At 41.6% G+C, this 23925-nt stretch overlaps 1 long non-coding RNA gene across 2 annotated transcripts in view; it reads right to left on the reverse strand.

The window, feature by feature from the left end:
• LOC122428703 overlaps positions 1-23925 on the reverse strand; it is a 242651-nt gene that overhangs the window by 207636 nt on the left and 11090 nt on the right. The gene's annotated exons all lie outside the window — the stretch shown is intronic.

Below are 23925 nucleotides of genomic sequence, written 5' to 3' on the forward strand. Positions count from 1 at the left end.
CAAAAAAAGAGCTATTACTGACACAGCGAGAACCAGGAGTAAAGAGGGAGGACACTTTTGCCGATGAGGTTACCACGAGATCTTTCATTACGTCTTTTCTAGGATGAAGAAATCCAGGCAATGAGCTCTTTGAAAGCAGGGCCGATGCCCACTCTAATGAGCACCACCAACACACAGGACCCATTCTGAGAACAGACACCTGAAGTTGTGGTATCTCTTGATGGAAGGGTGATTTTTTTTTTTTTAAGTGGATAATAGTTTGTGAATTGTGCTTATTCCTCAAGTTGCACTAACCCTTTTTCAAAGACCAACAGGATCTCTTCCTACTCCTTTGATACAAATAGGCTTATTGAGCATCTGCCATATCCCAGGCCACACACTAAGGCCTGAGGATACAAAGATAAGAAGACTCTGTGCTAGTGAGCTAGGGCCACAGCAACAAGGGGCCACAGACCAGGGGGCTTAAACAAGACAAGCCTTTCTCCACACTTCTGGAGGTGAGACATCCACGTTGCAAGTGTCTCCAGCTTGAGTCCTTGTGACGGCCGTGGGGAGGGATCTCTCCAGGTCTCTCTCCTCAGCTTCATCCTGTATCCTCACCTGATCATTCCTCCACGTGTGTTTGTGTCCAAATTTCCTCTTTTATTGGATTAAAACCTACTCTAATGACCTTATTTCAACCTCATTTCCTCTGTAAGGACCCTATCTCCAAATAAGGTCACATTTTGAAAGTAGGACTTCAGCAGATGACTTTTGGCAGGGACATAATTCAGCCCATAACAGAAACGGTCCCTATTTCAGAACACTCATATTTAATCATTCAGTGAAGTGCTCCCAGGAAGACCTGGGAAGGCAAAAATATTGCTGCTATCCAACACTTGCCTGACAGAATTCTACTTCCCAGCAATGAGCTTACCTTTCTTCTATTTATACTGAATTCACTGTAAGTTCTCTATTAAGAGAATTCTAGCCCATGGGATCACAAGGAGTCAGACATAACCGAACAACTGAACAACAGCAAAGCGCTGCTAACTAACTAGCCCCTCTGCCAGAGAATTAGAGAGAAATGCTGCATTTCAACATCCTTGTGGAACTAAAAATCATCGTGGCTACATTTTGCCAAAAGATATGCATGCATGTCAGAGATAAAATAGTAGTGAAATAACCAGACAGGTCCATTCCATAAAAAGCAAAATGGTTAACTGTATACTATCTACCCTTCTGCTTTATCTCTATAATTCTCACAGAGCAAGTTTATTCATCACAGGACTCCATCCTCTGTTCTTTGTTTCCAGTCTACACTGGGTCCCCAGCCTAGAATATAAAAACAGAAAGTCCAGTTGCATAAACAAATTTTCTGCTTGGATAATAAGGCTTATAAACCAAAGGCATAAGCATCTTAAAGCAAACTACTCCTAGTTCACTAATTCAATGAATGATATTTACACAGTTATTAAGAGTCATTTAGCTACCAAAAGACATTCCATTTGCACACAGCATTCCATTTCACCCAGACTCATAAAGTGTACTCACTTGCTGCAGATAAGCTGCTCACAAAGTGTAGAGTCAATTTCTACTTCTGCATGAGCAATGTCAAAAGAGGTAATGGAGGAAAACCTACAGTCTGAGCAGGCAAGCCAGCCCACTCTTTCATTTGCATAAACACATGCATTAAAGAGAAATTTAAGGTCTATTTATTTTACAATTACAAAAGATAACAGAACTTTTTCAAGCTTTTTGTCCTGAAACCTAAATTTCTAACTACTCTGCCAGATACGTAATATTTAGTTGGGTGAAGATTGCTATTCTTTACTCATGAGCAAGCCCAAATTTACCAATGTTCTTTCTCACAACCAGATTCATTATCATTATCTTAAGCCTCTTGTTCCATCTTTAATACCATAAAGATCTTTCCAGTTACCCAAAGAAGATATCCTAGAATCATCTTTCACTCTTCTCTCTTCTTTACTTTCCATATCTATTCAATCCCCAAATTTGTGCAATATTATTACTCTCATCCAAATTTATTGGCTTGCCATCACATGCCAGGATCTGAGCTAAGCACTGGGGAAATAAAGACACATAAGAAATGGTGCTTTCTACCAAATAGTTCATAAAAAATGTTGAGAGGAAAGTCAGTTATCAATGACAGTGATAGGGGCCATGACAGACCATGTTTTGAGTGTTTGGGGAGCTCAGAAGCAATATTCTTGGAGGGAGTTTGGTTTTTTTTTTTTCCTTTCTTTTTTTTTCATTTATTTTTATTAGTTAGAGGCTAATTACTTTACAATATTGTAGTGGTTTTTGTCATACATTGACATGAATCAGCCATGGATTTACATGTATTCCCCATCCCGATCCCCCCTCCCGCCCCCCCTCCCCACCCATCCCTCTGGGTCTTCCCAGTGCACCAGCCCTGAGCACTTGTCTCATGCATCCAACCTGGGCTGGTGATCTGTTTCACCATAGATATATACATGTTTCGATGCTGTTCTCTCGAAACATCCCACCCTCGCCTTCTCCCACAGAGTCCAAAAGTCTGTTCTGTATTCTGTGTCTCTTTTTCTGTTTTGCATATAGGATTATCATTACCATCTTTCTAAATTCCATATATATGTGTTAGTATGCTGTAATGATCTTTATCTTTCTGGCTTACTTCACTCTGTATGATGGGCTCCAGTTTCATCCATCTCATTAGGACTGATTCAAATGAATTCTTTTTAATGGCTGAGTAATATTCCATGGTGTATATGTACCACAGCTTCCTTATCCATTCGTCTGCTGATGGGCATCTAGGTTGCTTCCATGTCCTGGCTATTATAAACAGTGATGGGATGAACATTGGGGTGCCCGTGTCTCTTTCAGATCTGGTTTCCTCGGTGTGTGTGCCCAGGAGTGGGATTGCTGGGTCATATGGCAGTTCTATTTCCAGTTTTTTAAGAAATCTCCACACTGTTCTCCATAGCGGCTGTACTAGTTTGCATTCCCACCGACAGTGTAAGAGGGTTCCCTTGAAGGGAGTTTTAAAGAAAAAGAATTAAATAGGGGCCAGGTTGGGACTGCAGCAGGAGGCAGGTGGCATGTAGAGATGTAATCTGAAGAACTGGAAATACAGGCACATAAAGCAGCACTGGGAAACTCCCAAACTCCAGGGTGGCTAGAGCAGAGCATGCGGTGGACTGGCAGGAGACACAGTTGGATAGTAACGCAGAGAATACAGATAGCGTATCTTGTGTTTAAGTTATGAGCGATCCATTAAAGGCGCCTCAGGAGTGACACAATGAGATTTCAGACACAGTCAATCCCTGGGCAAGAACTGAGGTTCCACATGCCACAACTGAAGATTCCACACGCCACAACTGAAGATTCCACACGCCACAACTGAAGATTCCACACGCCACAACTGAAGACTCCACACGCCACAACTGAAGATTCCACACGCCGGACAAAAAAAAAAAGATCCCATGTGCCACAACTAAGACCTAGCATAGCCAGATAAACATATATTTTTTAAAAAAGGAAAAATCATACTGAACAACACGGGTAGTACAGTATAATTGTCCATATATGTACTCTGGAAAGAAACAAATCTTAGTCTAAACTCATTAATGGTGTAAACTTAAGCAGGTTACAAAACCTCACTAAACCTCAAATTATTCACCATGCAAATAAGATGAAAAATCAAACTTTTTAGAGCTATTGTGTAAGATACATGGGCTAACACACACACTTCGCGCAGTAGCAGACACACGGTATGCAACCAATAGAGAGCAGCTATGTTCACACCAGTGCAGAATTATCTGCCTCTGTGATAAACCTGCAGGGAGCTGGACAGCAGGGTCCTGAACTGGGGCATCGAGGTCTATGCCTTATTATTATTTCACTTCACATAAATTAAATAAATTAAATTAAATTAAGGGCTTCCCTGATAGCTCAGTTGGTAAAGAATCTGCCTGCAATGCAGGAGACCCCGGTTCGATTCCTGGGTCAGGAAGATCCGCTGGAGAAGAGATAGGCTACCCACTCCAGTATCCTTGGGCTTCCCCTGTGGCTCAGCTGGTAAAGAATCTGCCTGCAATGCGGGAGGCCTGGGGAGATGCCCTGGAGAAGGGAAAGGCTACCCACTCCAGTCTTCTGGCCTGGAGATTTCAAGTTGCAAAGAGTCAGACACAACGGGGCCACTTTCACTTTCACACAAATTACTTAGTATCTCCATTTTCTTCTGATCAACTGAGATAATTCTTATTCTGTTTATGTAATAAGTTTGTTTCCGATATGAGATAATATACTATGTGAAAGTAGCTTGAATAGTCTAAAATGATGACTGTATACAAGATATTATGGTCTGGCCTTGGCATATTTCACTTTGGGCAGCTCTGGTCACATGGTGATAGTCATGAACTGCTGCACAGAAATAGCACCAAAAGAGCAGTGGACTCGGATGAGGTGGGGGAGCGCAGGGGAGCTGACCTCTAACCTCAGGATTCCCACTGACCTGTGACCCAGGGCCAGCCACTTACCTGTTGGGAGTCTCCACTTCCTCATCAACAGCTTAAGGGGCTGTATTCCACACCACCTAAACCACTTTATTGCAGATCTAACAACCTAATTAGCTTCACTAAGATAACTTTAGATGTTCGATATTCCACACTTTCCTTCAGGTCAACAAAATGCTCCAAAATGAAGCAAAGGCAGGATTTACTATGGGTCAAAAATCTTCTAACCCAGAGTCAATACAACTTCACAGTATTTAATTTTTTACATGCTTTAATCTGTGATGGCATTCAGAAATGAGCAGATTAAATACAATTAGCCCACCAGAACACAGTGGTCAGGGTTCACCCTAAGAGGGATTTTATGTAGCAACTTTTAACTGAAAGAGGGCATCTGTGTAAAGATTCTGTTTAGAACAAGATTAAAAGTAGCTGGTAATAAAACTCAGCAAAGGAAAATGAACAAGAGACATGCTCTCTATTCTTTTCAGTATTTTTCTAACAGATATAGAACTGTTATCTGCTATTATTCTTTACTACTCAAGATTCATCTCCCTGCAATATGTTGGGCTTTTTCCCATTGGCAATATAATCAGAAAAGATATTAAAAAAAAAAGGGGGGGGGGGAGAAAAGGCTAAGCGTAGATAATGCTATAGGAAAAATTATTTTCTGGATGAACTAGTAACACACCAAACTCTCCCATTATGTTCTCAGGTTCAAGAACCTGAACTGTAAAAACCCCGTGGAAAACTGCAGAGAATTTTATTGCTGTTGACATGATTGCTTATTTTGAGTTGTTGCTCTGAATGAAAATTACTGTCCCCAAAAGAAAAAATGGCAAAACAGCTAATTTAAAGTAGAGTTCTTCAACTTTAGCAGTATTGCACCCTAAACTGGAAAACTCTTTGTTTGGAGAGACTGTCCTCCACCTCACAGGATGAGCAGGCTTCCTGGCCTCTGCCCACTTGGGGCCAGCACCACTCACCCACGCCCAGTCCTGACGGTCGACGACACTTCCAGACACACCGCCAAATGCCCCTGGGAGATCCAGTGCTCCCAGTATGAACTGGTTTAAAGAAAGTCCACACAGACTTGCCCAGTTCTAAATCTGTATCACCCACCTGCCATTATCATTTTGAGAATATCCTTTATCCATTAAAAAAAAAAAAAAAGGCAAGACAGTTACAGTGAAGTAGGGAATTTTTTTTTAACATGGCTCCTTCTTAGAGAGCCATGTCAAATGACAGACCACCAGGGCAATAGCCAAGAAACCATCCATTCCACACTTTAGCAGCCACAAAAGATAGGTTGGGATTGTCAGCAACCCCACGGAGAAGATGGAAAGCAGGAGGCCTGGGGTACAAATGCATGTGTGTATTTTAATCTCTATTTCCCATTTTGGTACATGTAATCTATGTGTGTTATCACTCAGCCATGTCCAACTCTTTGCAACCCCCTGGACTGTAGCACACCAGGCTCCTCTGTCCATGGGATTTTCCAGGCAAGAACACTGGAGTGGGTTGCCATTTCCTTCTCCAGGGGAACTTCCCGACCCAGGGACTGAACCTGTGTCTCCTGCGTTGCAGGCAAGATTCTTTACTTTCTGAGCCACCAGGGAAGCCCATATGGAATCTAGAGGACTCTTTACTTTCTCTTTTTTCTTTTTTTAGTGATCTTGTGTTACATGCTTTCTCTACATGTCTCTGTTTAATTCTTTCCTAAAAAACAATCTTGGAAGCTAAAATTTGTCATCAAAAAATTCTGGAAGGAAACACAGGAAATGGTTAGAGCATTTGCATCTGGAAAGGAGGAGATATATGGGTAGGGGTCTCTAGACTATTTTTTTAACTTGTGGCTGTACTGCATAATATGTGGTATCTTAGTTCCTCAAAACGGGATTGAACCTGTGCCCCCTGCAAGGAACTGCAGAATCTAGACTTACTTTTTTTCAGATTTATTTTTGTTGTACTGTTTGCCATGCTATTTGAACATTTAATAGCTTCCATGAATTTGTTTTCAAATTTAAAGAACTAGTTACCAAAATAAATTCAAATTATGATTTGCCATAGACAGTAGTACAGGGTAATGTGGTTTTTAAATTAGAAGGCAGCTGCCAACACTGACTCCCCCATAGACAGAACAGCAATTATTTAGGTCTGTGATTTGAAAGTCATAATATTTTTCCTGAATGACGGAAGAGTTACCACTGCCCGTAGCATGAACGAGGCAGAGAAATAGCAGGTGAACCTAAAACTGTTGCATAAAATAGAATCCTGGGTCACTACATTAGTAATTCTATTTTATGGGGAGGGAGATTCTGAGTAGTCCATTGCTTCTGAGAGTATATTCATAAATTCCTGCAATAATTCAGGCTAAAGCCTTGGATTACATCCATGTTAAGCTAGGACTTTCATATTACATAGACTGACTATGAATTCATTGTGAGTCACTGATTAAGAACTATACCACATGTAAATGCAGAATAGTTGCAAATATATTTCAGCTTCTGATTAATAGACACGCCTTATATATTTGTACCAGTTTAGAAAATGCAACACATGTTTACTTAGGGCCTGCTCAGTACCCAGCAGTGTGCTGGATGGGCGGATGTGACAGTGACCCAGACAGACACGGCCCTCTCCTTCAGGGAGTATCCGTTTATTTAAAATGTAAGAGAACTGGTAACTTTTAAATTCATACATTTGTAAAAGTGTCATTTATAATGAACATTTACTTTGCTTTTATTACTGAAAGCTATTTTAAAAGCAAAGAGAATGGAATCTTTAATAAAATAAAGCAGAATGTCCCAATTTTTTTCCAGATAAAATTGTTTCCACAAAATGTCCCCTCAAAAAAAAAAATCTATGCTTAAATAAGTTGATGAAACAGCACATACCATATAATATAGAGCTCTCTTAGAAAACTGAAATGTAATTAGCTAGAAATTCTTACATACCAGAATCCCAGAGTGTTTATTCCCACAAAAAGAAGAGACAAAGAGAGAACATGGGGAGAAGGGAAGGGAGGAGCAAAAAGGAAGGAGGAAAGGAAAAATAAAAACCAAAATACAGCATGGATGATATTAAACTTCCAGGTTGCTTCTAAGACACAAAAGTTTTCCTACTGGGAATGTTCTCATGTATCAGGGGGGTGGCAGGCAATCCCTCAGTATCGCTGGGGTTTGGTTCTAGGACTTCCACAGATACCAAAATCCCAGGATACTCATGTCCCTTTTATAAAATGGTATCCTGTTTGCAGATCATCTCTATACACCACCTGTATACATAAAATGGATTACTTATAATACTGCAGTGCAGTCGCTCAGTCATGTCTTTGTAATCCCATGGACTGCAGCACGCCAGGCCTCCCTGTCCATCACCAACTCCTGGAGTTTACTCAAACTCATGTCCATTGAGTTGATGATGCCATCCAACCATCTCATCCTCTGTCGACCCCTTCTTCTCTTGCCCTCAATCTTTCCCAGCATCAGGGTCTTTCCCAATGAGTCAACTCTTCACATGAGGTGGCCAAAGTATTGGAGTTTCAGCTTCAGCATCAGTCCTTCCAATGAACACACAGGACTGGTCTCCTCTAGGATGGACTTGTTGGATCTCCTTGCAGTCCAAGGGACTCTTAAGAGTCTTCTTCAACACCACAGTTCAAAAGCATCAATTCTTTAGCACTCAGCTTTCTTTATGGTCCAATTTTCACATCCACACATGACTACTGCAAAAAACACAGCTTTGACTAGATGGACCTTTGCTGGCAAAGTAATGTCTCTGTTTTTAATATGCTGTCTAGGTTGGTCATAACTTTTCTTCTAAGGAGTAAGCATCTTTTAATTTCATGGCTGGCAATCACTATCTGCAGTGATTTTGGAGCTCCAAAAAATAAAGTCTCTATTTTCACTGTTTCCCCATCTATTTGCCATGACGTGATGGGACCATATGCCATGATCTTAGTTTTCTGAATGTTGAGTTTTAAGCCAACTTTTTCACTCTCCTCTTTCACTTTCATCAAGAGGCTCTTTAGTTCTTCTTCACTTTCTGCCATAACGGTGGTGTCATCTGCATATCTGAGGTTATTGATATTTCTCCCGGCAATCTTGATTCCAGCTTACGCTTCATCCAGCCCAGCGTTTCTCATGATGTACTCTGCATATAGGTTAAATAAGCAGGGTGACAATATACAGCCTCCATGTACTCCTTTCTCAATTTGGAACCAGTCTGCTGTTCCATGTCCAGTTCTAATTTTTGCTTCTTGACTTATAATACCTAATATAGTATAAGTGCTACACAACTAGTAAGTAAAATGGAAATGATAATGTAAATAGTTGCTGGCATGCAGCAAATTCAAGTTTTGCTTTTTAGAACTTTTCAGATTTTTTTTTTAATACTTTCAATCCATAGTTGGTTGAATCCATAAATGCAGAACGAGCAGATATGGAGAACTGTGTGCACGTGTGTGTTTGTGTGAGTGTGTGTATCTGTATAGAGAGACATATAGCTATAGATATCTCAACAAAAGAAAGGAGAAGGAAAAGAAAATGTGTAGGGTAAATAAACATGAATGCATTAAAGACAGTGAGAATGAATGGACTGGTAAATGGGTGAAGAGACAGACCAACAGACAAACAGAAGACAGATAAACAGATAATAGATAAGAGGGGGAAAGCATCCTGACAAGGGCACAGAGAAAATGTTTCTGAGCAGCCGCTTTTCTCAGGGATGTTTGCTTTGCGACGAATCACATCAACTATGCTTATCTCTTCGAGAATATCTATAGTTAAGATGCACAGCCTTCTTAAAGTGTCTGAAATCGAAGAGGTAAGTTTGGGAAACATATCAACAAAGGCAGGCTCAAAGCAATTCACTCTACTAGCACCGCACATATCTGGACCAACAAGGCTCTGCAAGGCCTGACTGCATAGGTCACAGAATTAAGGATCAGCATATTCTAGGACACATTTATGGAGGAAGATATAGTCTACTAAAACTTATCAGTAAATAAAAAGAGCATGATTAAAGAAAAGAGAATAATGTTAACTAGATAGATAGATGATAGAGATAGATACATGGATAATAGATAGGGAGGGAAGTTGATTTTAAAGTAACACTAATTCAAACTGTTTAAACATTTACCATCATGAAGGCAACAGCCTGACTATGACAAGTTAAAAATCTCACCTAGCAACTTGAAGTTCTACCTGAAAGGCATTTGTATTATCATGAAGAGTTTTTATTATGTTAATCACTTTGCAACTAGTTTACAATAACATGATGACATTTACCTTGATTTTAATAAATGGCCACAGCATGTTTTAATGGAATATATTTTTATATATTGTTAGACTTTATTTGCTAATATTATACTGAAGATTTCTGTGTCTGTGCTCATGAGAGATAATTGTCTATATTTTCCTTATCCTGAAATGTCCTTCTCCAGTTTTGGTATTGGGAAACGCTCAAGACACAAGTTAGAAAGTGTTTTCTCCTCCACTGTATTTTGAAAAAGTTTGTGTAAGATCAGTAGTTCTCTTCCTTAGATGTTTGATAGGATTCATCAGTGAAGATATATGGTCCTGGAGTTTACAAATTCAATTTCTTTTGTTGATATGAAGCTATTCAGATATTGCTTCTTCTTGTATCAGTTTTAATAGTATGTGTCTATCAAATAATTTACTTGTTTTAACTGAACATCAAAATTACCAGCATAAAGTTGTTTATAACATCTCTTTATTTTTCTTTCAGTGATGTTCTATTTTCAATTTTTGGTATTGATAATTTATGGGAGGAGATCCCCTAGTTTTCTTTTGAGCTGTTTTGTTAGGGAGTTTTATTGATTTTCCTAATCTTCTTGAAGAACTAGCTTTTGGCTTTTGTTTCTTTGTTAAATTTCTCTATTGTTTGTCCACTTTATATTTTATTGGTTTTTGCTTGTATTTTTATAAATTACTTTCTTCTTCTTAGTGGCTTAGACAGTAAAGAACCCACTCTAGTATTCTTGCCTGGAGAATTCCATGGACAGGAGAGCATAGTGGGCTACAGGCCATGGGATTGCAAGGAGTCAGACACAACTGTGCGACTAACACTTTCTTCTGCTTAGTTTGCATTTAATTTGCTCTTGTTTTTCTACATTTTTAAGTAGGAAACTTAGAACATTCATTTTAAACCTTGTGGGCTTCCCTGCTGGCTCAGATGGTAAATAATCTGCCTGCAATGTGGGAGACCCGGATTTGATCTCTAGGTCAGGAAGATCCCCTGGAGACAAGAATGGCCAACCACTCCAGTATTCTTGCCTGGAGAATTCCAGGGACACAGAGAGGAGCCTGGTGGGCTACAGTCCATGGAGTCACAAAGAGTCGGACACGACTGAGCTACTAAAACACACTTATCTAATATAAGCATTTAACCACAAATTTTCCTCTAAGTAACATGCTAGCTGCATTCCACAAATTTTGACAGGTTGCATTTTCATTATCATTCCCTTTGAAATATTTTCTAGTTTATTCTGGATTATTCTTAAAATTTATTGTTCATTCTTAAAACCAGGGATTATTATAGATGTATTGCTTAAGTCCCTAACTAACCTACAAATATGGGTCCTAACAATTCCTATCCTCCCCATACATGTTCATCACTCCTCACACTGAGATGGAGATTATCTTACCCTCAAATCTGTGCTGGCTTTGCAAACTGGCTTTAATCAACAGAATGCAACAGAAGTGATGCTGTGCCAGTTCCAGGCTGAGTTCATTTAATTTGTAGTTGAGTTTGGATTTGCTGTAGCTCTATTTAAATCCTAGTCACCAATAATTTAGAGTATTTCAGTGGCAAGATCAGGGATTGTGATCTGAACACAAGCAATGATTCAAAGGTCTCGCTATGCTTTATAATCTATCCAACAGCTTTTAAGACTTCTGTGGAGTCCCTTTGTTCTCCCATCCCAAACCTGAAAATCCTTCTCCACCCTCCTGTTCCTCCCCTAATCTTCAGGGTGCCATTGTGTTGCAATCAGTAAATACCTGATACGCCAAAGGGATTTCTCTCAGTTCTCTGGCCCCGCCTCCAGCCTTTGGCAAACTCATGTCATTTGTTGTCATTCAGTCGCTAAGCCGTGTCCAACCCTTTGAGACCCCATGGACTACGGTGCACCAGGCTTCCCTGTCCTTCACTACCTCCCAGAGCTTGCTCAAACTCACGTCCATCAAGTCAATGATGCCATCCAATCATCTCATCCTCTGTCGCCTCCTTCTCCTCCTGCCCTCAATCTTTCCCAGCATCAGGGTCTTTTCCGATAACTTGGCTCTTCGCATCAAGTGGCCAAAGTATTGGAGTTTCAACTTCAGCATCAGTCCTTCCAATGAATATTCAGCGTTGATTTCCTTTAGGATTGACTGGTTTGATCTCCTTGCAGTCCAAGGGACTTTCAAGAGTCTTCTCCAGCACTGCAGTTCAAAAGTATCAATTCTTTGGCACTCAGCCTTTTTTTCATGCAATTGCCCTAAATGCTACAAAGACACTACATGCCTCAGAGGAATGTCTTAGTTCTCCTACTTTGCCCCCAGCCTGCAACAGGCTGCCTCTGTGCTCTCAGTGGAAGAATTGAGAGGTAGACGTGGCTTTGCTCTCTGACCAGTGGTCTAATTCAACAAAGCAACCAACATGCATCATTAAATGTTTATTAAAAGTTCACCTGGTTTCTTCCTATCCAGTTGGGGGTGAGTTGATGCCTCTGTCTGCTGTCCCCCAGAGAAGAGGGCAGTCACGGGTTCTTCTCTATAGGATCATGATCTCTTTCTAATTCACTTGTGATTCTTTAGCTCTTTGCTATTTAAGTTTATTTTTCTCATTCTATAATAGAAGCGATGGTCTTTCTCAACTTTCTACCTCAAAACAGAAAGCAGCAGTCCTGTATTTCAATATATTTAAAGTCCATAGCCTTATCACTCAACAGATGGGCCAGTCATAAATGATTTCTCAATACTTGTTCAAATTTCTTTTCCCACTTACCAGCGTGTACAACTAAGTGATTGATGTTCTCCTTCTGGTCCAGTTTATAAGTCAATTTTCATCAGATCAGATAAATCAGCAACTTCGCTGCCTTGCCTACCAGCTTCTGATTACATGTACAGGGTTGAGGTGGATGGTTTAGGGTTAGAGTCTGTTTATGGGGTTAGCTGGGCTGACTTGATACTAATATGCACAGTTCTCCACACTACAAGGACTGTCTCTGATACCTACCATATTGCTTCCACTTATACGTCCAATCTGACTTACTTCCCATCTGACATCTCAGTGACATGGTGAAATTAGGGCCAGGCTCTGCACTCCCTCCTACAGGACCAGGAGAGTGACACCTAAATTTTCTAGTCACCCTGTCTTTGCTAGCTACCTACTCATCTCCACATCCACCAACAACTAGTCAGCACCTCGCTATTGTAAGAAAACGATCTCCTGCAACCATAATGTTCTACTCATCTGCTTTTAAGCATTCAGTTCAGTTCAGTCGCTCAGTCATGTCCGACTCTTTGCAACCCCATGAACTGCAGCACGCCAGGCCTCCCTGTCCATCACCAACTCCCAGAGTTCACCCAAACTCATGTCCATTGAGTCGGTGATGCCATCCAACCACCTCATCCTCTGTCGGCCCCTTCTCCTCCTGCCCTCAATCTTTCCCAGCATTACACACCTACATTTTGCTCCAATATTTTATACAGAACTTGTGAGATTTTGTATTACTATATGCCAAGCATAGTGTATGGCAGAAAGTATTCATTCAATGAATGTTCATCATGGGCTTCCCTGGTGGCTCAGATGGTAAAGAATCTGCTTGTGATGCAGGAGCCGTGGGTTCGATCCCTGGGTCAGGAAGATCCCCTGCAGAAGGGAAATGGCAACCTATTCCAATATTCTTGCCTGGCCAGATGACCCTGGTGAGCTACAGTCCATGCAAACATAATGCTCTACTCATCTGCTCTTAAGCATTATGCACCCACATTTTGCTCCAATATTTTATACAGAAGTTGTGCAATTTTGTATTACTATATGCAGAGCATAGTATGAATATTCATTATTATTTAATTAAAGATAGCAGTAGTTAAAACTTCTATCTACATTGCAGGAAATGTAAACCAAGACAGACAAATGAAGGAAGACAGTTCAAGAGTGAGTCTTAAAGATTGGCTTCACCTATAAAATCAATTGTCCTAGTAATGATCTACGGTGAATTCCCTGCTCTGTATACTACCCCAAGATATGGTTCGATGGCTAGACTTCTGCTTCAAATTCTGATGTGGAAAGTCTCATGTGAAATTGGGTGAGATGATGCTACATACAAGTAATATCAGCTGTCAAGGCTGAGTTGAGCTGGGCATGAGCCCCAGGTCAATTACAGGGGTCAATTAAGATGACAATTCAAAATGAAACAGTCAAGCCATTAATCACTTATAGCACCAGGATAAGCAAAAGGTCAAACAGGGAAGGTGCCAGCTCCCTTAGACTATCTCACTGCCAACCGAGTCCAAGACAAAAGGCTCTTCAGGTTTTTATGTACCTGAGGGCCAGGAAGAAGAGGGAGAGAGAAGGGCTAGAAGTGGAAAAGTACTAAGTAGTGGGTCAGATGGAGAAAAAGTGTTTTCAAGCTTCCCACCTCCTCCTCTAGATAAGGAGGTCTCTGCAGAGGCAACTGAGAATGGCTTCTGCCAAAGGCCCCCAAAAGATCTCCAAATGGAGGTGCCTAGGCTGGAAATGCAGGAATGGATGACGCATGCCAGCCAAGGGGCTGGAGCCCTCAACTGCACTCCCTCCAGACACTTGCAAATATATTAGCCGTGCATCAAGCCTGGTGTGAGGAAGGCAGCTTTGCGGGGCAGTCTCTGTTATTTCCTATGAAAGTGAAAGTCGTTCAGTTGTGTCCAACTCTTTGCGACCCCATGGACTATACAGCCCATGGAATTCTCCAGGCCAGAATACTGGAGTGGGTAGCCATTCTCTTCAAGGGATCTTCCTGACCCAGAGATCAAACCCAGGTCTCCGGCATTTCAGGCGGATTCTTTACCAGCTGAACCACCAGGGAAGCCCAAGAATACTGGAGTGAGTAGCCTATCCCTTCTCCATCGGATCTTCTCAACCCAGGAATCGAACTGGGGCCCTGCATTGCAGGCAGATTCTTTACCAACCAACTGAGCTATCAGGAAAGCCCTATGGTCAGGGCCAAATAAAAGAAAAGTCACAGAGGATAACGGCTGGGAACTGGGCTCCCTATCATCCACCAACAGCAATCAGGAACCGAGATAGGTAGAAGCCGAGAGACTCCACAAGCCCACTTGGTCACACAGCCTGAGAGCCTGGTGTCCTCCAAGGGGCTGGAGGAAGCCCAGGACTTTGAGAAGTTCTTTTCTAGGTGAGTCCCTGCCAAGCTCTGTCCTGTGTCAAGACCCCGAGCCTGCTGGTCCACTGCACATGTATACACATACACACACACTCACAGAAATTAACCAGGGCAAAGGAAGAAGTTCTGGGTCAGTTCATAAAATTATCCATGAGCCAGGGAGGTCTTGAGACTAAAAGCACTGGTGTTACGATTCTCACAATAAGTTTTAGAATTAAAGAAAATCTAGTTTCATCTTCATTACATTCATCATCACAATACTTTACATCTATGGATATTAAATACTGTAAATCAAAATGGTGCCTTCAAAAGATGTAGCTCCTGTCCTGAAACAATTTATATTCTACAGATGTACTCAGACCTCAGGGAAAGGCCTGAGAGAATGTGGCTGTGCTGGTTAATGCCAACAGTAATGAAATAAATAATCAACAGGAGTCCCCATTTAAGGTAGTTTCATGCAAGCATTTAGTTTCTTTTAAAGATTCAATAGGCATTCTTTAACTACAACACATACACAGATTTTTGGACAGTAGACCTTTAGTTTTGCTTGACAGACCAAGAAGAAAGCTATGGAGTGGTTTATAATATCAGTCTTGAACAGTGATTCTGGATAATGTATGGGGTACTTGAAACAATAAATCACATTTTAATGGGATTTGTAATGAAAATGCCATGGAAGGATAATAGTTGAAGGGTCTCTGTCAAACTACGTAACTAACAGTAGTAATTGTTCGTGATTATTTCCAGAGTCAATGCCCTATATAAAAGCACGACATGCAGAAAGAAGTGTGCAATCCTGATATTGTCCCTGGTAACAGGCTGATATCCAACACCATGTGCCTGGCAGAGGGAAAAATAAGTGTACGAATATTTAGATAGGAAAAAGAAAATCATGCCCGTTTCCAAGTCACTCTTTCCTGTATCTCTTTTCAGAAATTAATTCACATGCTCTATGTTGCTGCTGTTTAGTCACTAAGTTGTATCCGAATCTTGGTGACTCCACGGATTGTACTGCCCGTCCAAACACCTAGGTGCTGCCTATGGGACAAGAGGGAAGGAATACTGCCCTGAAAATGACCACCACATAAGTCATGTAAGTTGGGATAAGCTAAAAAAAAATTTTTTTTTCATTTTTCTTCAAAGGAGATGTTATTTTTCTGACAGTTTTATGGGTGCTGTTTTCCGCAAACATCATCCTTAGCCCTGGCTCTCATCTTACATTCTGGAAACCATTTCCCCTTCATTTCACAATCATCGAAAAATGAGTGGTGTCTTCTGGATGCACCATGTAGCAATGCTGTTGCATCTGGGGATTCCCACTGAATCGACAGGCTCTCAGTAAATCTCCAGAAGTATCTCATTTCAGTAAAACTATGAAACAAATGAGATTTAGGTCGAACCAAAGAGCCACAGCATTACAAACCCTGCTTGGAATAAAGTTTCCAAGAAAGCATCAGTTAACCTATTCCTGAGTATCATTGCTGTAGAAGAAAGCCCTTGCTGATGATTCTGATAATATGGCAAACACTAAATTGTTCAAAAAGGCAAAAGGATTTCAGAAAAAATGCAAACAACTATTACAGGTAAGATAATGTATTAAATAATCCAAGTTGATTCTTACTTCACTCTTTACACCATTTGGTAAGAGTAGATTTTATGGGATGCGACAATTCTAGCAATCATGTTACTAGTGCATATATAAGCTGGAAACATTGGATTTTTCATAAAGTTTAAATATTCATCTTGGTAATTTTAGTAATTGCATTGTTCACTCAAAGGAAAATTTCTATTCATTTGTCTTTCTGCATATATTTGCCCTCCTCCTGTGCCGTAGTTCTGCAGTGAGAACTCTTAGGAAAAGCACAATGTATTGGCATAGAGAATGTAATTTTGCTCATTACTTCTCTTTTCTGTGAAAGAGAAATTTTCCCCTGGTATCCCAGGTATTTATTTCAATTTTTTTTTTTTTTAACCAGAATCATTTGAGGGCAAAAGGGAGTCGTATTTTTCAGCATTTAGTAATAGAGTTTGATGAATGTTATATTCTTTATTCTAGATAAACATTCATGGTATCTTAAATATAACCAAATGAAAAAAAAAACCCAGTTTACCTTATTTTATCCTATTATAAATCTGACACTTTCAACATTTACTTAAACTTTTTAGATAAGATATCCGAAGCAGCGATAAATTTTAAAACCACAGTCTCACAGAGCAAATGGGACACTTAGGCAGTTCATTAGAATACAAAGCCGGGAAGTGTTTTCAGTAAAGTCCAAAGTACTTCCTTGTTCTAAGGTAGAAAAGTTCCACTGTTTGACAGGCTCAGGATAAGCTCATTGAGAACATCAAATTTAAGACAGGACTTAGAAATAAATTTGATTTCAATATAATACTATTTACTTCATTTTTCTTACTTTATATGATAAAAAGATTCAAACATTCTATCAAAATATAAAAAACAGGAAAGCAGGACTCATGGGTATTTTTGATCCTCTGTAGATACACAATGTGCACAGTTGATTCTATTTTTCACATAACATTATGTGAAGGTGAAGAGATAATATTCATAATTATTGGAAGGCAGGTACTACAGAAGAAAAAGTATTACCTTTACCTACATATGCACTCTGTGGGCTGATGTGGTAGTTTTCAAGGAACAGCCTGCTAATCTTTTATTGATTCCATTATTCACAAAAGGATAAATCCCTGATGAAAAGTGCGCCTTACTGAAATGAGCCTGAAATAGAAAGATTTGCGTGGACGGCCTCATAGAGAGGTGCAGGCTAACCAGACACCAGGGAAATCTATCATAGCAACACTGCCTCCCCTAGTTTCCACTTTCTGATCTCACAAAATTCCAAAGGTACTGACAACAGCATTCATTTCAGCAAATGTATCATGCCCTTTAAACTGCCACAAGTTAGATGCACAGTACAAGATACACACAAAATACACATTAAAAGTATTGGTTGGCCAAAAATTTCATTCAAGTTTTTCTGTAACATCTTACCAAAAAATCTGAACAAACTTTTTGGCCAACCCAACATATTTATCTCATCCTTGAATGATATATTCATTCTAAATGCAATACCTCAGGGCTCCTAAGAAGGATGGATTTAGGAATCAGGGGATAATACTTGATGCCTTCCCTTCCCCACATCTTAACAGAGTAACCTCAATCTAATCATTCTTTTCAACACAAAAATGCAGTGAGTGCCAAGTACTGTTCTAGGCACTAGAGATGCAGATTTTTACATTCCAGTGGGGGAAGCAGACAGCAATCCACGTGCATAAGTGAATATGCACATTGTTACTGAGCATAAAGCACAGCAGAGTGAGTGAGTGAGTGAAATTTGCTCAGCCATGTCCGACTCTCTGCGACCCCACAGACTGAACAGTGCATGGGATTCTCCAGGCCAGAATACTGGAGTGGGTAGCCTTTTCCTTCTCCAGGGGGTCTTCCCAACCCAGGGACTGAACCCAGGAATCCTGCATCACAGGTGGATTCTTTACCAGCTGAGCAACCAGGGAAGCCCCGACAAACTCCAAAGAGACACAAACCCAGGTAGGTGACCAGAGGGGGGTTATTTTACAGACAGGGCTTGGAGGTCTCACCAACAGGCTCCCTGTGAGCAGGGCCTGAAGAAGGAGAAGGAGCAGGCCCAGAACACCGCGGGAGGGAGGAGACGTCCCACCCAGAGCAGGAGCCGAGTGGGGAGGTGCAGGTGGGGGGTAGGAAACGCGGTCAGAGAGGAGGAAACAGATGTCCCCGCCCACTTACATTTTTAGTTTGCCCTTCTTCATTACAGTCTCTCTAGCGCAATATTCTTTCAGACAGTTTTTACTTTCTTCATTGTTCTCCTTCCTGAGTACACAGTTTAATTAACTACAGTGAATGTGAAAGGGTCTGGACTCACCAGTGTGAGGGCAGGATTGGTAATGAGATGTAAAGAAATCACTGACGGCCTCCGGCTCTGCTAGAACTTTGGGCTCCAGGCTGCTTCTTTTCAGGAGTCATTTTCAAACCCCTGCCTCCTACCGGGATCTTGTCAGACCCTCCCAGGCCCTCACCGGGTCATCCTCTTGGTTTGCAATCCAAAAATAATATGTTCTCCGGATATGTGACAGTCCTGCAGTTTGGAAGTCAGCCGGATTAACTGACCCAGGGAATAAAAACAGACCTATGACTTGCACAGTGTACATTTCAAAGAGGGGCTGGCCCAGAGCACAGTGGAGAAGGAACCCCAAGCCCTCCTGTGAACGGTGACCCTGCTCTCTGGAAAGGAGCACCAAGGAGGAATCATCAGAATCCTGCTCTTCTGCTCAGAGATGGTTCTACTCCACCTGCTTGGAGCCAAACGGGACACAGAGAGCAAAGGGAACAGCAGTCAAACTTTCCCCTGGCCTAAGTGTCATGAATCCTCCATATAAAAGAGAGACGGGAGCTCTCTGAAGAATTTTAATATTGATAGAAATGCAAATTTTACTTGTGTTTTATCATCACATCTGTATTGGATGAACAGTCCAAAAACAGACTGATCTTACAGCTTCAAACTTGTTTATGTAAATGCTTGGGTCAAGAATAATGAAAATACCCTTGCATAAAACTATTTACCAAAAAAAATAGATTAGATGATTTAAGATCTAAATGGTAAAATGTGAAGCAAGATAAAAATACATAAAGAATAAAAATATAAAGTATTATGCAATAGAGGTTTGGAAGACTTTCTGAAATCAGATTCAAAAGTTTAACTATATAAAATTTAAATGTATGATCATATAAGGTTGTGGTACCAAAGTTAGAAAACAAATAACAGATTAGGAAAAATATTTGCAATGTATATAACAGCAGAAGGATTAGGAGTCAGAATACATTTGAAGAACTCCTACAAATCAAATCATCTATGAAAATGGTAGAAGTTAAGAAATATGAATAGATCACAAAATTGGAAATAAAGTACAGAGATGCTCAACTTTTATTCATTAGGGAAATATAACAAGATACATATTTTCAGTCATACTAACTAATGAAAACTAAAGGGTTTGACACTATTCAGCACTGCCAAGGTAAAGAAATGAACACTCATTTTAGGAAATGTAAATACACAAAGGTTTTGAAGCATGATTTGATAGCATCTATCCAGATATAAAATGTGCATTTTCCTTGACCCAGTAATTAAATTTCCAAGTGCTAAGTCGCTTCAGTCATGTCTGACTCTGTGCAACCCCATGGACTGCAGCCCCCCAGGCGTCTCTGTCCGTGGGGATTCCCCTGTCAAGAACACTGGAGTGGGCTGCCATGCCCTCCTCCAGGGACCTTACTGACTCAGGGATCGAACCCAAGTATTTTCAAAGCGATGCTAGTACATATCACAGAGAATCACACACAAGGATGGTCCATGTAGTGTTGCTCCTAATGGTAATAAGATGGAAATATTCTAAATGTCCATCAACAAGAAGAGAGGCAAATAAACAATGGTGTAACCCACAGTCTGGATACTGCACACCATTTTCCAAAAATTAGGGAAATCTCTTTACACTAGTGGTTTTTCAAGCTGGGGAGGGTTCTGGAAATGAATGTCTAGGGACATTTTTGGCTGATCCAAACAGCAGGAGTGGAGGTGCTACTGGCATCCAGGGAGCAGAGACAGGATGTTGCTAAACATTCTACAATGCACAGGACACCTTTCTTCAAACAAAGAATCATCCAGTCTCAAATGACAGTGCCAAAGGTTGAGGATCCTTACCTTATGTTAACACAGAAAGAACTCCAAGTCATCACGGTAAGTGTAAAAAGCAAGCCAGACAATGATACATATAGCACTGTTACACTGTGTAAAAACAAAATCAAAATTCAAAATCTTCACACAAAAATCTTGTGTTTGTGTATAAATATTGTTTTTTCTGGATAAAGAGATATCAAAACATTATTTAATTTCTAGGAAAAAGGGAGACTGAATATAAAGTGGACAACAACTCTATATTTTTCTGTACAGTTTGAAACTTCCCCACTAAGCACATTTTAAGGTATCATTTATGTATACATAAATTAAAAGAATAAAATAAAAATGCAAAAGCATATATCTGATTCATTCTAAGAGGACTGAATGAAGTTCTCATTTTCTCTCCTCAGCTTTGGTACCTCTGATAAACCATTCCCTATTATTGCATATTACAGTCTGAAAAGTAGTGATAATATTAACATTTGTTTCAGTAATGATTATGATCTAAAAGTACTCTGAATTCCCCAAAATCCAGTTGCTCTTACAGTTTGAATTGTTTCCAACCCAAAATTCAAATTCTGAATTCCCAGCTCCCATTACTTCAGAATGTATCTGCATTTAGAGATACAGTCTTTAAAGAAGCAATTAATTTAAAATAAAGCCATTACTTTGCCAACAAAGGTCCATCTAGTTAAAGCTATGGTTTTTCCAGGAGTCATGTATGGATGTGAGAGTTGGACTATAAAGAAAGCTGAGTGCCAAAGAATTGATGTTTTTGAACTGTGGTGTTTGGAGAAGACTCTTGAGAGTCCCTTGGACTGCAAGGAGATCAAACAAGTCAATCGGAGGACCGATGCTAAAGCTGAAACTCCAGCACTTTGGCCATCTGATGTGAAGAAATGACTCATGAGAAAAGACCCTCGTGCTGGGAAAGATTGAAGGCAGGGGGAGAAGGGGACGACAGAGGATGAAATGGTTGGATGGCATCGTCGACTCAATGGACGTAAGTTTGAGTAAACTCTGGGAGTTGCTGATGGACAGGGAGTCCTGACATGCGGCAGTCCGTGGAGTCAGACACAACTGAGCAACTGAACTGAACTGAACTGAAAGCCATTAAGGCAAGACCCTAACCCTACAGGACTCGCGTCCTCGTAAGAAGAGGGAGATCCAGTGGGGGCGCTGTACTCAGAGCAGAAACCAGTGAAGACCCAAGGGAGGCAGTGGCCTTTCACAAGCAAGGAGAGAGGACTCAGAAGGTACCACACCTATGGACACCGCGCTCTTGAGCTCCCAGCCTCGATCCTGTCAGAAAACACATTTCTGTTGTTTACGCCACCCAGTTTGTGGTCATTTTGCTACGCGTGCATGCTGCTAAGTCGCTTCAGTAGTGTCTGACTCTGACCCCACGGACTGTAGCCCGCCAGCCTCCTCTGTCCATGGGATTCTCTGGAAAAGAACCCTGGAGGGGGCTGTCATTTCCTTCTTGGGGCGATCTTTCTGACGCAGGGATTGGTACCGAGGCTTCGGTCTCCTGTACTGGCAGGCGGGTTCTTCACCGCTAGCGCCACGGGCGGTCCTGGCAAACAGCTGCCGCTGCTGCGTAAGAACGCGGTGAAAACGGACTCACCTGCTGGTTACAATTCTGTTCTCATTAAGAGGGGTTCAAGGCAAGAAGCAAACGAAATTCACCAAGCTGGCTTCATTTCTCAGCTGAGAAGATGAACACAGTGAGTGAAAGCAAATCCATACTCGCGGATGACAACCGTGCCGCATCCCTGATTGCAGACCCTGAAACTACCAAGTTATTAACACGGACTTCTGTGACAGACCCTCCCCCGGTGGGCTCCTCTCCCGACCAGCTACCAGCGCCTCTGGCTGCATCTCTGCACTTGCTTCTCCTCTCCCTGCCAATGACCAGCCAGCACAGCCCCCAGCTGCACCTCTGAACTCACAGGAGCCAAGGGATTGAATTCCACAGCACTTACACGCCAGCACTGAAGAGCTGGGATTGAGACATGCATTTGACTCAGGTTGACAGGGAATTGATCACCTATTTTTTTTTTTTTTTTTTTGGTTTTTATATTTCCCACGTAAGAACGCCTCCTTCATCACAGGGGAAAAAATAAAGGGAAAAGAGCAGTGGGAAGGAGAGGTTACAGAAACCGACAGATCTGAGTCTGGCATCAGGTCAAGAGGGACAGATGGGTCACCTCCAGATCAATTAAAGGGGAAGCCAAGTACCATCTGGAACTCTGGGAGGCAACCCCTCAAATCAGCCTTGCCTTGTGGGGTGACTGGTGGAATATGGTGACTGATAGCAAGTTTAGGGCCTGAGGGAGCGCCCCACGTTCTCCAGGGTAATCAGTCAAGAAGCCCCCCCTGTCCCAGGGGGACAGCTGATGTTGCTGGCTGGTGGGCGCCCCTGGAAGGTCAGCACAACGAAAGGGCGTGATCCTGAGGAAGGGAGCAAAGCGGCTGAGGTCAAATGGTGTCAGTGCAAAACTGCACGGATCCAGAGCTCAGAAAAGCGGACATGCAGAAGAAACGGTCAGGAGCAGCCCACCAGCGTCGAGCCCACTGCACTACCGGTGCTGAGAAAACAGCGCCAGGCTTGTCGGTTCAGAGGCAGCAGCCAGCAGGCTCCGACCACGAACACGCGGGAAAGACACCCTGCGCCAGAGGACTGGCTGAACCGGAGCTCCCTCCCGGCCGGTCGTCTACTTCCCGCCCATCACTGTCAGAGCACGGGGTCCGCCCGCACCCAGCCCGCCTTCCTGGGAAGGAAGAGAAGAAGGGGGCACCGCTTGAAAGAAAAGAAATGCCCTGATAGTGAGTTTGAACTTTGAGCAGGCAGAGCGCTTATCTAAAAGAGGTTGCTTTAGTCAGAAGAGGCTTAATTATACCTAATTATCAAGTTTTTACCCCGTGAAAACAAAACATGTCACAGAGCAAGAGAAATCAGTTACAGAAAAATTTCAAATCCCTTTTTATTCCCAACTTGGGTTATACCACACGCTTCTACTCTCCATCCTTATATTTTAGACTTTTTTTTTTTTAATAAACAAAGCAAAAATGTGAAGGCCCCTCTAGCAGCCTCCTGAAAAGACCACTGCATAAAATGATGGATGTATGCAGCTTCCTGGCAGTGGGCACAGGGCGAGAATATCAGAGCGTGTGTGAACCCCAGGCCTGCAGAGCCATCCCCCGCTGAGTGTGAGGGTGGAGGGGCATAGAGGGAACACAGAAGGAAAGACCTGCGCGGCCACTTCTCAAGAGGAGCTCCTAAGCCTTAGCTTCTATACGGCCACAGACA

Source organism: Cervus canadensis, chromosome 27, assembly GCF_019320065.1.
Source record: "Cervus canadensis isolate Bull #8, Minnesota chromosome 27, ASM1932006v1, whole genome shotgun sequence".
Taxonomy (NCBI): Eukaryota; Metazoa; Chordata; class Mammalia; order Artiodactyla; family Cervidae; genus Cervus; species Cervus canadensis.